The following is a 14,226-nucleotide window of genomic DNA, read 5'->3' on the forward strand; positions in this document are numbered from 1 at the left end:
AATGCTTTTATTTCTTTTTCTTGCCTAATTGCTCTGGCTAGAACTTCCAGTATAATGTTAAATAGCATGATGACAGTGGGAATCCTTGACTTGTTCCAGATTTTAGAGGGAAACCTTTCAGTCTTTCACCATTTAATATGATGTTAGCTGTGGGTTTTTCATGTATGCCCTTTATCATGTGGTGCAGGTAGATGCTTTGTATAATTTAATTCATTTTAAATTTATTGGAACTTGTTTTGTGACCATACACATGGTCTGTGCTGGAGCATAATCCATATGTACTTGGGAAGAATGTATACTCTGCTGTTATTGGGTATAATGTTCTGTATATGTCTGTGAGATCTAGTTCATTTATCATATTATTCAGCACTCTGTCTCTTTATTGATCTTCTGCCTAGATGTTCTGTCTATTGGTAAGAGTGGTGTTTTGAAGTCTCTAACTATTATTTTAGAGGTGTCTATTTCTCTGTTCAGTTTTGCTAGTATTTGCCTCATGTATTTTGAGGCATCATTGTTAGGTAAATAAATATTAATGAGCCATTTTTCTTCTTAGAGGGTTGCCTTTTTAATTAATATATAGTGTCCTTCTTTGTCTCTTATGACACCTTTTGATTTAAAATCTATTTTGATATTAGTAAAGCTATCTCAGCTCTTTTTTGGTCACTATTTGCATGAAACACCTTTTTCCAACCTTGCACTTTCAGCCTAGTTGTGTCTTTGGGTCTAAGGTGAGTCTCTTAAATACAACATGTTGTTCTGGCATGCTTTTTTTAATCCATTGGGCCATTCTCTGCCTTTTGATTGGGGAGTTCAATCCCTTAACTTTCAGCATTATTACTGCAAAAGCATACTTACTTCAGCCATTTTGTTCTTTGGTTTTTATGTCCTATCATTTTATCTCTCTTTTCCTTTATTGCAACCTCTTTTTCTGTATAGCTGATCTTTTGTGATATATCTGACTGATCCTTTCCTCATTTCTCTTTCTATATATTTTTTGAAATAATCTTTGTGGCTACCCAGAGTATCTATTATACAATCTATATTTATAACCTATGAATTTGAAAAGATTCCAACCTAGCTCCCATAACATACATGTTCTCTGCCCCCTGTATTTCTTTGTTTCATCTCTTTATTGTTTGTGTCCCACTTTACCACTTTATATTTTGCATATCCATTTTCAGGTAATATGCCTTTTTCTTGTTTAATTGTATTCTGTCTGTTTTAGGAATTTAAGAGTAGAGTTGTACATTGAGAATACAGGACTATTGGCTTTTGCATTTACCCTTTTAGTTACACTTACTTATAATCATCTTTTCTTCATGTTAACCAAGCTACTCCCTTCTGATTTTTCCTTTCAACCTGCAGAACTCCCTTTGATAATTCTTATGGGGAAGGTCTCTTATTGATGACCTCTCTCAGTTTCTGTTCATCTGTAATATTTTAAACTCCCTCTCATTTTTTTAAGGACAATTTAGTCAGATAAAGAATTTTTTTTTTGGCTTGCAATTTATCTCTTTCAGTACCTTAAATATAACATACCATTGCTTCTCACAGCATTTATTCTAATTGAGGATCCATTGTATGTGATAAATTGCTTTTCTCTTGTAGCTTTCAGAATTCTCTCTACATCTTTGGCATTCGAATTCTGATTAGTATTTGTGTCAGAATAGGTCTGTTAGGAAACATTGTGTTTCTTGGACATGTACATTAATGTCTTTCATAGGAGTTGAGAAATTTGGGGGCATTATATCCTCAAATATCTTCCTGCACTTCTTCCTTTCTCTTCTCCTTCTGGGATGCCCATAATTCATACATTTGTGTGCTTCATGTTATCACTCAAATCCCTGAGACATTGCTCACTTTTTGCTAATCTTTCCTCTGTCTGTTCTTCTGATGAAATGATTTTTATTTTCCTGCCTTCTTGTTCACTGATTCTTTCTTTTACCTATGCTGTATATTCCTCTAGTATATTTTTAATCTCTACTATTGTGTGTTTCATCCCCATAATTTCTCTTATGTTTCTTTTTATACTTTCAAATTCTTATGCTCACACATTGTCTTTTTAATATCCTTTGTTTCTTTTTGCATATTTTCCTTCACCTTCTTGAATTGATTTAGATATGTTTGAACTTCTTTGATTAGTTGTTCCAAATTCTGTGTTTCCTCTGATTTTTTAATTGGTTCCCTAAACTGAGCAATATTTTCCTATTTCTTAGTGTGGCTTGTAATTTTTGCTGATGTTAGGCATCTGATTACCTAATGAGTTAATTCTGAAAAGCAGCTTTCCCCTCTTGTCTAGGGATTTTTGGTGATAGCTTTGTGTTATGAGTCTTCTTTGACACTTAATCAAACTTATTCTAGACCTTTAGAATAACCCATGTTTAAGTGATCAGATTTTCTCAGCTCTTCTTCATCTGATTCTTGCTGTGGATTCTGGTAGTTTTTACGATTGTACTTTACATGTAATTGTTTCACCTCCAGGAGAAAATGTCCCTTCCTATATTCCTTCTCTGGAAATATTTTGATCTGCTCTGTATGTTTCTATGCAGATTTTTTCCCCAGCTCCTATGATTTGTTTAAATTCTCTTTCTCACTCAGTGCCAGAACTCTTTTTAGTTCTGGGTACCTCCTGTCTCACAGCAGTTTATAATAACATCTCCCTCCCCACTTTTTTAAAGGAGGTACCAGGGATTGGACCCAGAACCTCATGTATGGGAAGTAGGTGCTCAGCCGCTGGACTACAACCATGCCCCCCCCCCCACCTTTTTCTCTCTTTTCTTCTCCATTAGGATGTTCTGCCCCATGGAGCCAGATAGTGTCATTCCATTGAGATGGGTCATTCCAAGAAAGATCCATTTTGCATTTATGTGGTCCATTCAACAGAAACTATATTGTGTGAGAGCAGTATTTTTCAGCTATGATTTTACCATGGGTCTCTATCTCTTTTTTATTTTTTCCTTCTGGGGGTAATTTTGTATGTACACTCCTCAGTGGCTTGTGTTTTTCCCTGGGTCTCTGTGGCTTTGGGTTCCTATGCCTGGATATGCATAGAGTTCTATTGCTATTGTCCTCAGTGAGAGGTGGGATGAAGCTGGGGCTCTGCCTCTGAGCAACAGCTCTAGCTGCACGTGACTGAGTGGGGAAGAGAAAGTAGACTGGGGAATCTGGGGCAGGAAGTTTCCTCCCTGATATATTTCTGTTTCTTCAATTCAGCATTTATGTAGTTCTCCAGTCATCCTCTAGAGTGCTAGGAGAGTGAGATTCATTCTTTTATTCACTGAATCTCTGGGGAGGTTTATTTTTATCCCTGCCTTGTGACTTTTGTTTTTGTTTTGTTTTGTTTTGTTTTTGCTTGCTGTCTACTCTCTGGGTCCATTTGCAGTGCATTCTTCTGTGTTTGTATTTATTTATTTTATTTCCCCTCCCTCTTTGCAGCTTACTTGCTGTCTACTCTCTGTGTCCATTCACTGCACGCTCTTCTGTTTTTAGCTTGTCTCCCTTTTTTTGTTGTTGTTGCATCACCTTGCTGAATTGGCTCTCCATGGCACTTGTGGGCTGGCAGCACTCCACAGCATGCAGGCAATCTTGCCTTCACAAGGAAGTCCCAGGACATGAACCCAGGGCCTTCCACATGGTAGACAGGAGCCCAAATAATTGAGCCACAGCCCCTTCCCTCTGGGGAGATTTTTCATGTTGCCATATTGATGATGTCATCCTACAAAATACCTTTTTGATGGAAGAAAATAAATCTATATATATATATCAAATGGGTATATTATAATTCATATTTAAGTCAATTAAAAGAGTCCCATACTAGGAGGGATTATATAAAATGTTTTGCCTTTTAAAATTTAATAAAAATCAACTGCATTTTATAAAAGTCATATGTATCAAATGAATCAAAATTAGGTTTCTTCTCTGTAATAATGACTATCAAAGATAGAAATGCCTAGATATGTATGAGTTTTTGTATGTGGGCTTGGTTGGGTTGGGGTATAGTGTAGCTGTAACCTAATAATATTTTACCCATCCAAGCAATCTTTTATTTGTGAAGCTCTCATTTGTAAAAAAGTTCTTTGAGACTTATTTAAGGAAATGAATGAAGAACTAAAAATAAGAGTTAAAGAACTGGATTATTAAGGTAATAAAAGACTTGAGAGTCTTTCTTTAGTTTTACCCTCTAAGTATAACAATGGTTATCAAATGATAATAGGATTCTGGATGACTTTTTTTCCTTCTCTAAACTTTTTTTAATGTTTTCCAAAGTTTAGACAACATATATTACTTTTATAATTATAAGATGGATATTTAAAAATAAGTAATTTTGGTATGAAAGATCACAACTATTATATAAAGCATGCACAATGAAAGAATTGTAAGGAAATTTACTAAAAAATGTTTTTGGATAATGTAACTCTAGGTGGTTACCATTTTCTTTTCTCTTTTTGCATTTCTCCAGGTGTATTGCTCATCCAGTTTTACTTTTATAACAGAATATGTTTCTTAAAATTATAAATAAAATTTCAAAGGCAATCAGCTAATTTGAAAACTTTTATATAAATATTAAAAACCAAATATTATTATCTATTGAAGATAAAGAATACATTGTAATTACTAAGATAACATTTATGAAGTTGGGGAATAAAAATGAGTAAAATCAGAAACAAATTTTTCAGAAAAGAAAATTGAAATGATTAATAAATATATGGGGAAAATTACTTTCATTAGAGAACAAAAAAAAGAAGACAAACAAGTGAGACATATATCTATATATTGCAGGTAAGAAAATTAATTTGTATGAGAGTTCTAAAACATTGTAAATATTTAAATTCTTGAGTATTAATAAATGTCTAAATCCTTTGACTCATGAGTCACTCTAGAACCTATCACAAATTAAGAATTAGTAATGGTAAATTTTAGCATAGGCATTTCACATTATGTTTCTGAATAATATTAAAGATGTGTGTGGTTTGAAGCTACATGTACACTGGAAAAACATGTTCTTAAATTTAATTCATGCCTGGGGGTATAAACCCATTGAAGTAGGATTTTTGATGAGGTTACTTCAGTTAAGGTGTGTCCTACCTCAATCAAGATGAATCTAAATTCTCTTAATAGGATCCTTTATAAGCGACTGAAATTCAGAGAGACAGAGATAGAAAGCCACAGAAGCAAGAAAAAATCAATGAAACTCAGAAGGGAGAGACAAGCAGACCATGCCATGTGACTTACCATATGACAAACTAAGGACCAAGTGTCACTGGCAGTCAGCCCCAGAATACCACACAGTCTTGGGGAGCAAGTAAATCCTGATGATGTCTTCCTTGAGTTTGATATTTTCCCAGCCTCAGAACTGTAAGCTAATAAATTCCCAATGTTTAAGCCAACTCTTTCTATTTTCCAACTGTCAACTATGACCACATATTTCTTTTAAAATTAAAAAAAAATTGCAGATAATATCCTAAAAGTAAAGATTAATATGAAAAAAAAAATGTAAAGAAGTAATAAAAGCAACAATAAGAGTACAACTAAGAAGAAGCAAAAAAGTATATTTTGAATCTTTCAAATATTATTTTGGGTGCAAAAGGGTGCTAAACTGTATTGATTAAAGGGAAAATGGGGAATATAGTCTAGCAATTGCTATGTCAATAAAATAATAAGAAATCAGTTAAATCACAAGGAAACCCTTTAAAATTTTTGTAGCATTCCATAAGGATAATATATTACAGTTTGTTTTTATTTCAATATTTAAAATATGGCAACATCCACAGGCTTTGAAAATAAGATTTTTATATTAAGAGCTAAAAAATACAGCCAACCTCCTTAATATTTTCTTTTTCACTGCTTGAAAGGAAATTTCTAAGGGCTGGGGGACAAGGGGTGGACCTGAAATTGGATTCTTTACCTCATAGCACCAGCTTGCCCTTCTGCCATTATTGTGGAGCTGAGTTTCACTTACTAAGGACCCATGAACTCTTGTAAAGATATCTCCCTCTGACCTGTGCTTTCTTCTTAAAAGGAGAAGAACTAGAAGAAGGAGAAGGATCAGAATGAGAAACCACTATCTTGGAAAGAGCAAGACACCTGGAACATTTGAAATGTTCCATAAGTGCTAATTCAGATTTTCTCTTTCCCTTGTAAGGAAAATGGGATGCTGCAGAAAACTTCTTTAGAAGAGTCTATTTGACTTCAGTCCATATCTGAAGAAAAGTGGTGAAAAAGGAGGGGATACAGAAATGTCAAGGGGAATGATAAGCTGAAAAGGACAAACGACCAGTGCATACACCAAACCTAGTGGAACGTTGTTTAGCAGCAAAAACTTGAGAATAGTGTCCCGATCCGGCGGGGGCGAGTTCTAGGACCTGTGGGAAGGAGCGGGGCAGGGGAAGAAAGAATTATGGAGGCAAGACAGGTTTCTGATCAAGCCTCATTTATTGGGGGTAGGGCAGTACAATTTATACTGAGGGAAGGGAGCATGTCCATAGGTGATAGGCTAGTCTCACAGGTGACAGGCGTCCAAGGAGGGGATTGGCAGAGTGTTTGCGCCAGACCCGCGGAGTTTCGGGCCTCGCGCTTGCGCAGTGGTGGCTGTGGAGGTCCGGCAGGGAAGAAGAAGAAGGAAGCAATGGCATCCTGGTGATCACAGCCGGATCCACCATGTTGTGCGGAATATCGCGAACCGCCAGCTCCCCACAGAATAGTACACAAGATAGTACTTTGATACTACAGTGCAACTCTTCTATAAACACTGACTACATTGAGTGTAGCCCCTTATAATCTATTTTAAACAGAGGAATGTGATGACAAAGAGGTACACAGAATAATTTGTAACTGATCTGACAGATTGACATGGCAACACATTTAATATTCTATGAAGATTTATATACAAGTAAGACAGAAAAGGCCTTTCGAAAGGAAGAATTTTTTTATTCATTATTGTTGACCCACTCTCTTAACTAGTCCTAACCCATTTATGGTCTCTAGAAATACTCAGACTATATTTATTATGTGAATAAATGAAAGATTAATAGTTTCCTTATGTCCTTTCTAAAATGATGACCTTTATGGTAACACTCTTCTTTATATAGTATTTGCAAATATAAGAAGTACATCTGCAGGTTATCTCATCTTAACTCTCACAAATTAGTAAAGACTATATTAAATTTATGGATGAGTAAACTGAGATAAAAGGGAGTCAAGTACTTTGCTTACATTTATTCAAATAGTTAATGGCAAACTCATAATCATAATGCTAGGCAACTACTCTGATCTGCTCTCTGTACCCATACTTGTAACACTGTAAACCAGGAACAAATATCTTTGAAATTTAGTTATTAAAACTTAAACATATAATTTTGTAGCAAAATTTATTAATTTATCAATTATAAAATGAGCAGAGCCTTATTAACCCTTCATTTTAATGAGTTCAGATATGCCTATATGCTCAGTTTCCCTAATTAATCCTTAGGATATTTAAAAATTAAGTGTCAAATGAGCACAGAAGCCAAGATGTGGAATAAAGGGTAATTTAACAAAGGACTTTCTGCCACTCTCTGAAGAAGATGAGACTTTCAAATCTAAATAGCTATTAGTATTTTTTGAAATGAATTCTAGCCTATCATTAAATTCTTCTTTTTAAATTCATTTTACATTAGTCCTATTTTGAATTGGTTCTGAAGAATTTTTAGATGAAATTCAATTATAGTCAGCACTAGCTTAGCTGACAATGGTTTATTTACTTTTAATTTGCATACAGCCCCTTTCCTTTCACCCCTCAGTAGGCTTCCAATCTAGTGAAAAAGGACCTACTTGGGAGATCAGAAGTGTTCAAACATGAGTACCAAGGCAATTGCTTTATCATTTAGTATCTCAAATTCTTTATATATTAAAAATCTATTATTATACTATAATATTAGAATGATATAAGATTGGTTGAATAAATAAACATTTACAACATAGTATATTTTACGAACATTTAAAAGAATGAATTAAAGCTGATCCACATAACATGGAGTTCACAAGCTATTTTTGAGTGAAAATAGCATGCAGAGAAGTATGATAATTATATTGAATATATTTTTATAAATAATGTAAATTATCAGTCATACACATGTGTAAGTGCATATTGCTTTATGAGAAAATACAAGTTTTTATGCTGAGATGACTAAAACACATTACCTAGGGCTTCTGGTTCTGGCTGTGGTGAAGGGAAAATATGGGGTGGGGTGGAATGAAGAGGAGAAAAAGAAAGGGGTGGCAATTATATAAAAGAGGATGGCACCAAAATTGTGCCTATGGTTCCATTCACATAAAATCGTATAGATATGTAGATATTTAGATATAAGTATATAGATGCAATAAGAGAGAGAGGATTAAAATATAGAGTTACATCTGTATCTACTGACTAGTTTAAAGTGTGGAAATAGTAGACAATCATTTAACGTTGGTTGTCTGAGTTTGGTGTTAATGGAAGTAAGGTATATAGGTGGGGAGCAAAATTTGCCTTGATTTTATAGTTTCATGGTTCAAGAAAGGACTTAACCATATTCTTATAGGAATGCATGCATTCACATATACATTGTTTATAGTGTCAAAAGAGAAGCTGAAATAATTTTTTTTCTAGGGCTTTGTTTCATTCATAAAGGGTACAAAATTAGCAGTGACTGTATTTTGATATGCGATTTTGTGAAATCAAAGGAATTTGCATTTATGTCATAAAATGCCCATTATTGAAGGAATATTTAAATATCATCACCCAAAATCTTTATCGATTGCTTGATAGTTTCTTTGCATTTGGATATACTTTTCAAAGAAAGTAATTGCTAACATATCCTTTATCAAGCTTTGAAGTTATCATCAGCTAGAACATGAATATGAGTCATAAAATATTAGTTTTTTTATTACTGAATGCTCTCTAATTATCTCTGTGTTTGCTTCTTTGCTGGAAGCATGTTTTTCTTCTTACACAGTCATTAATTTTCACAAGTACGAATTTAAACCAACTCAAAATTATTTCCTTTTGGTATTACACACTCCCCACCAGCAGAGGACCCTAATTTGATGATGTTGGAGGAAGAAAATGAAATAATTAGGTTTTGGATAAATACATGTATTTAGTGTTTTATGGAATAAATAAAATCGCAGATATCTGTAACAAGAATGAAAATATATACTACCAATACTACTATTTCCTGATTTAAGACCTGTAGATATCATCATACCAAAATAACTATGAGTTGGCCAGTTTCAACCAAGGGAAGTATATAGACCATAATGTCTGCTACAAATTTGAGTATATAAAATTGTTAGATATTTATAGCATACAAATCTTTGCACTTCCATAACTAAAACATTACTGTTTCATTTTATAAAAGAATATTAGCTGACTCTCTCAGTATATGCCACATAAGCACATGTCCGCATTAAGTCCCCAAACGAATATGACTCGGAGACAACCAGAAAGATGGCAGCGGAGTAAGGAACTCCTAGAGTCAGCTTGTGCTACAGCACAGATAGTAGACATCCAAAGCTATCTGGTGCTAGCTGAAGCACCTGTTTGGGGACTCCAGGAGACCAGAAGAGCATCCTGCAGTGTCCTTGGGGGAGTGGAAGGAAGAGACTGCCCGTCTACAGAGAAGACTTGTAAGTAGAGCGCTCCATGCCATGGAGGCCAGTGCTCATCCTCTGCCAAGAAGGCACAAGTCAACTTGGGAGGTGTTCGGTGGCTGGAATTGAAAGCTCCACTTCCCCAAAACAGGGAAGGAAGAGATGGTTGGGCACCAACTTCAGCTACTGATGAGTAAATTCAGTGGGCTACAGTATAATCCTGAGAACAGCTAATATTTGAGCCTGTCCAAGTCAAAAAGAGGCCGGGAGTCACCATCTTAACTCTGCTCCTGGCATGGGAGGAAGTGGGGCAGACTGAAAATCCCAGTGCTGGTGGGAACTGGCTTCTTTCCATCCAGATCAGATTGCAGCTATAGCTCAGGTGCCAGCACCATCTCCAACAGGGAGGAAGCTGCAGGGACCTGCGCCAGCCTCTCCAGGAAATTACCAGCCAAGCCACAGAGGCTGGTGATTATCCTACTCTGGTGTCATGATCCACCTCAGGAACTATTCTGTGGCTGGAATTGGAAGCTCCATTTCCCAAAATAGGGGAAGAGGAGACAGTTGGCTGCCGATTTCAGCTACTGATTGGAAAACTCAGAGGGCTAAGATATAACCCTGGGAACAGCTGGGTTGTGAATCTGCCCAAGTCAGAGAGAGGCTGGTGGCCACCTTATTGACTCCGCCCCCAGCCTGAGGAGAGGCCAGACTGACCAAAAATCACAGTAATGGTAGGAACCAGTTTCTTTCACCCAGATTGGCCTGCAACCCTAGCCTAGGCTTCAGCCCCACCTCTGGCAGGGAGGAGGCTGGCCGGCCATGCACCAGCCTATCCAGGTAACTGTGAGTACCTTTGGCTGGTAAGACTGAAAATCAGAAAGTCTACCAGGGCCACTGTGGTCATCTTGGATCCACAATGCATAGATTGCTGCCCACACATGCAGCTCCATCCCCACCCCAGGCAAGGGAGAAAGGAACATGAAGCTTCATCAGTCTCTCTGGGCAACTACAGCCTAGGCCTGCATGACTTAGATTATTCCACACAGCTGTGACTCTGTCCCTACCCCCGGCAAAGAAGAAAGTTAGGAGAAGCTTCATCAGTCCCTGGGGTAATGAGAGCAGCTTGAGCCTCCATAGTTTATAGCACCAATTATAACCTTGGCTCCTACTGCACAACCAGCAAGAGGGAGAAAGGGCATGGAGCCCTGAACTAAAGAGAAAAACTGCACCCAGAAAAAATACTCTAGTAATCCAGATGCTAAGGCACGAACAATGAATTACAATTCACACTAAGAAACAGGAAGCTATGGCCCAGTTAAAGGAAGAAGATAAGCCTCCAGATGACATAAAGGAGTTGAGACAACTAATACATATTAAAATAAATCTCTTTAATAAATTCAAAAAGATGGCTAAAAAGAGTAAGGGTATTAAGAAGACACTGGATGAGCACAAAGAAGAATTTGAAAGCATACATAGAAAAATAGCAAATCTTGTGGGAATGAAAGGTGCAATAAATGAAATTTTAAAAACATTGGAATCATAGTAGATTTGAGGAGGCAGAAGAAAGAATTGGTGAGCTTGAAGAAATGACTTCTGAAAGTGAACATACAAAAGACAGATGAAGAAAAGAATGGAAAAAATTGAACAAGGTCTCAGGGAATTAAATGGCTGCAAAAGGTGTGCAAACATATGTGTCATGGGTGTCCCAGGGGAGTAGAGAAGGGAAAATGGGCAGAAGGAATATTTGAAGAAACAATGGTAGAAAATTTTCCAACCCTATTGAAGGACATAGACATCCATGTCCAAGAAGCACAATGTACTCCCATCCTAAAAATTCCCAATAGACCAACTCCGAGACACATACTCATCAGAATGTCAAATGCCAAAGACAAAGACAGAATTCTGAGAGCTGAAAGAGAAAAGCAATGCATAGCATATTAGGGATACCCAATAAGATTAAGGGCTGATTTCTCACCAGGAGCTATGGAGGTATGAAGACCGTGGTCTGATATATTTAAGATACTACAAGGGAAAAACTTCCAGCCAAGAATCTTATATCCAGCAAGACTGTCTTTCAAAAATTATGGCAAAATTAGAATATTCACAGATAAACAGAAACTGAGAGAATTTCTAAGCAAGAGATCAGATTTTCAGGAAATACTAAAGGGTGTGCTAGAGCCTGAAAAGAAAATACAGGAGAGAGATGCCTGGAAGAGAGTCTAGAAATGAATATTTTATCAATAAAAGTAACTAAAAGTGTCAAAAGAGTGTTTAAAATAAAATATGACAGATAAAACTCAAATAGTCAGGAATAAACTTAACCAATGATGTAAAGCACTTGAATTCAGAAAACTGCAACTCAATGTTAAAAGAAATCAAAAAAGGCCTGAATAACTAGAAGAACATTCCATATTCATGGACTGGAATACTAAATATCATTAAGGTGTCAGTTCTACTCAAATTGATATACAGATTCAATGCAATCCCAATAAAAATTCCATCAGCATTTAAAAAAAAGTTGAAAACACAATCATCAAATTTATTTGAAAGGGTAAGTGGTCCTGAATAGCCAGAAACATCATAAAAAGGAAAAGCAAACCATCATCTCCAGACTTTAAATCATATTACCTAGTTATAATGGTAAAAACAGCATGATACTGGCATAAAGACAGACACATAGACCAAGGGAATGAAATTGATGGTTCAGAAACAGATCCTCACATGTATGGTCAAGTGATTTTTGACTAGTCTGTCAAAGCCACACAGCTCAGGCAATACAGACCATTCAACAAATGATGCTGAAAGAACTGGATATCCATAGTCAAAAGAAGGAAAGAGGAACCTCATCTCACACCTTATCCAAAAATTAACTCAAAATAGATAAAAAACCTGAAACTAAAAGCAAGAACCATAAAACTTCTGGAAGAAATTGTAGGAAAATATCTTCAAGACCTGTTGGTACGTGGTGGATTCTTAAAGGAGATAAGAAGAGGACTGAGATGGACTACTGATATTTAATGTATGTAGAATTTTTAATTGGCTTTACTGTAAAAGTGTGAAAGTGTGTTAGACTCTATGGTAACACAGTGAGTAATAGTTTGTACATGGAGATGTGGCTGAAAATGGTAGTCTAGGTATGTAAATGCCAATTGACAGAATGCTAGAGAATAATCTAGGAACTGAATAGCACAGTAAACTGAGAGGTGGATGAGAATTGTGGCTAATGGTACAGATGCAAGAGTGTCCTTTGTAAGCTAGAGCAAATATGCATCACTACTTCAGGGTGTTAGGAATGTGGAGAAGCATGGGGAAAATACAGCTGGAGTGACCTAATAATATAATATTCTTGCATTTATGCAAAAGATGTACTGTGTTGATAATGAGGCAGTGTGGAATATGTGAGTCAAATGTACCCTATGGACATGGTAATAATCAGATGATACTATCTTACCTGTAACAAATGTTCCACCACAGTATGGTGTGGTGATAGAGGGGTGTTGTTTGGGAACTCTGCACATGAGTGTGATTGTTTTGTAAGTTTACAACTTCTGTCATAAAATATATATTTAAAAAATAATAGGTTTGGGGGAATCTTTAATCATTAGTTAGAAAGGTTTAACAACAATGCAAGTTATTGGTGGCATAGAAAGTTATGAGAGCCCTGTATGATGTTATATATGTTTGTTTTGTAAGTTCACAACTATTATTATATACTTATTTTTATGTGTGAGTGATATACTTCAATAAATTAATTTTAAAAAAGAATATGACTCAGTAAAATAAAATTTTAAAATACTAAAATAAAAATGTTCAGGCTTTTGACTCTATTGTTCACCTTTTTCTCCTTACTGTGTATGGTATTTCAAAACCAATTTCCACTTGGATTTGCTGAGTCTGTTTATATCAAGTTGCAAGCAATTACTTTTATAAATGAATATAATTAAATATTTTCTCATTTCAGGGTCACAGACAGTTACTACCATAAACAATAAAAGTGCTTTGGTGCACAGTACTATATTAGGAGAGAATTTTAAATTTGGTTACATAAGTCGGTCCTAGAAAATAAATATATGCATCACTAATAATGTGAATGGAGAATTTATAATTAGGTAGGAAACGTCTCTTATACAATGGGGGATTTCTGGCCTATCATCACTGAGCAAAGAATCCAAACCTGTCTTCTCTTCCAGTGTTTATTCTTGCAGAGGAAAGGCTTGCTGGTGTAATAGGATTATTCGGGGCTCAGAAACCAAATGACCTCTTGGTAAATTCATGTGTTAACACTAACTCAGTGGGCAAGTTTCACACTGATTCATTTGGATTATAAAACAATATAATGCACTGGCATACAAACATGTTATTTCTCCCATCATAAAGCCTTCTTTCTATTTCATTTCCACTTCTACAAATATCTCTATTTTTCTGCTACCTTTTACACCACACCTCCTAGAAAAAGATTTCTATATTTAGTATCTTCAATTGCTCTCTATTTTCTCTGAAACCCACAAAAATAAGGCTTATTCCCCCCCCCCCAAATTATTCTTGTCATTTCTGCAATGATGGTTGTGTTGCTAAATCCAGTAGTCAATACTTAGTCTTCATCTTGTCACATTTGATTTC

The sequence above is a fragment of the Dasypus novemcinctus genome, chromosome 12 (genome assembly GCF_030445035.2).
Source record: "Dasypus novemcinctus isolate mDasNov1 chromosome 12, mDasNov1.1.hap2, whole genome shotgun sequence".
NCBI lineage: Eukaryota > Metazoa > Chordata > Mammalia > Cingulata > Dasypodidae > Dasypus > Dasypus novemcinctus.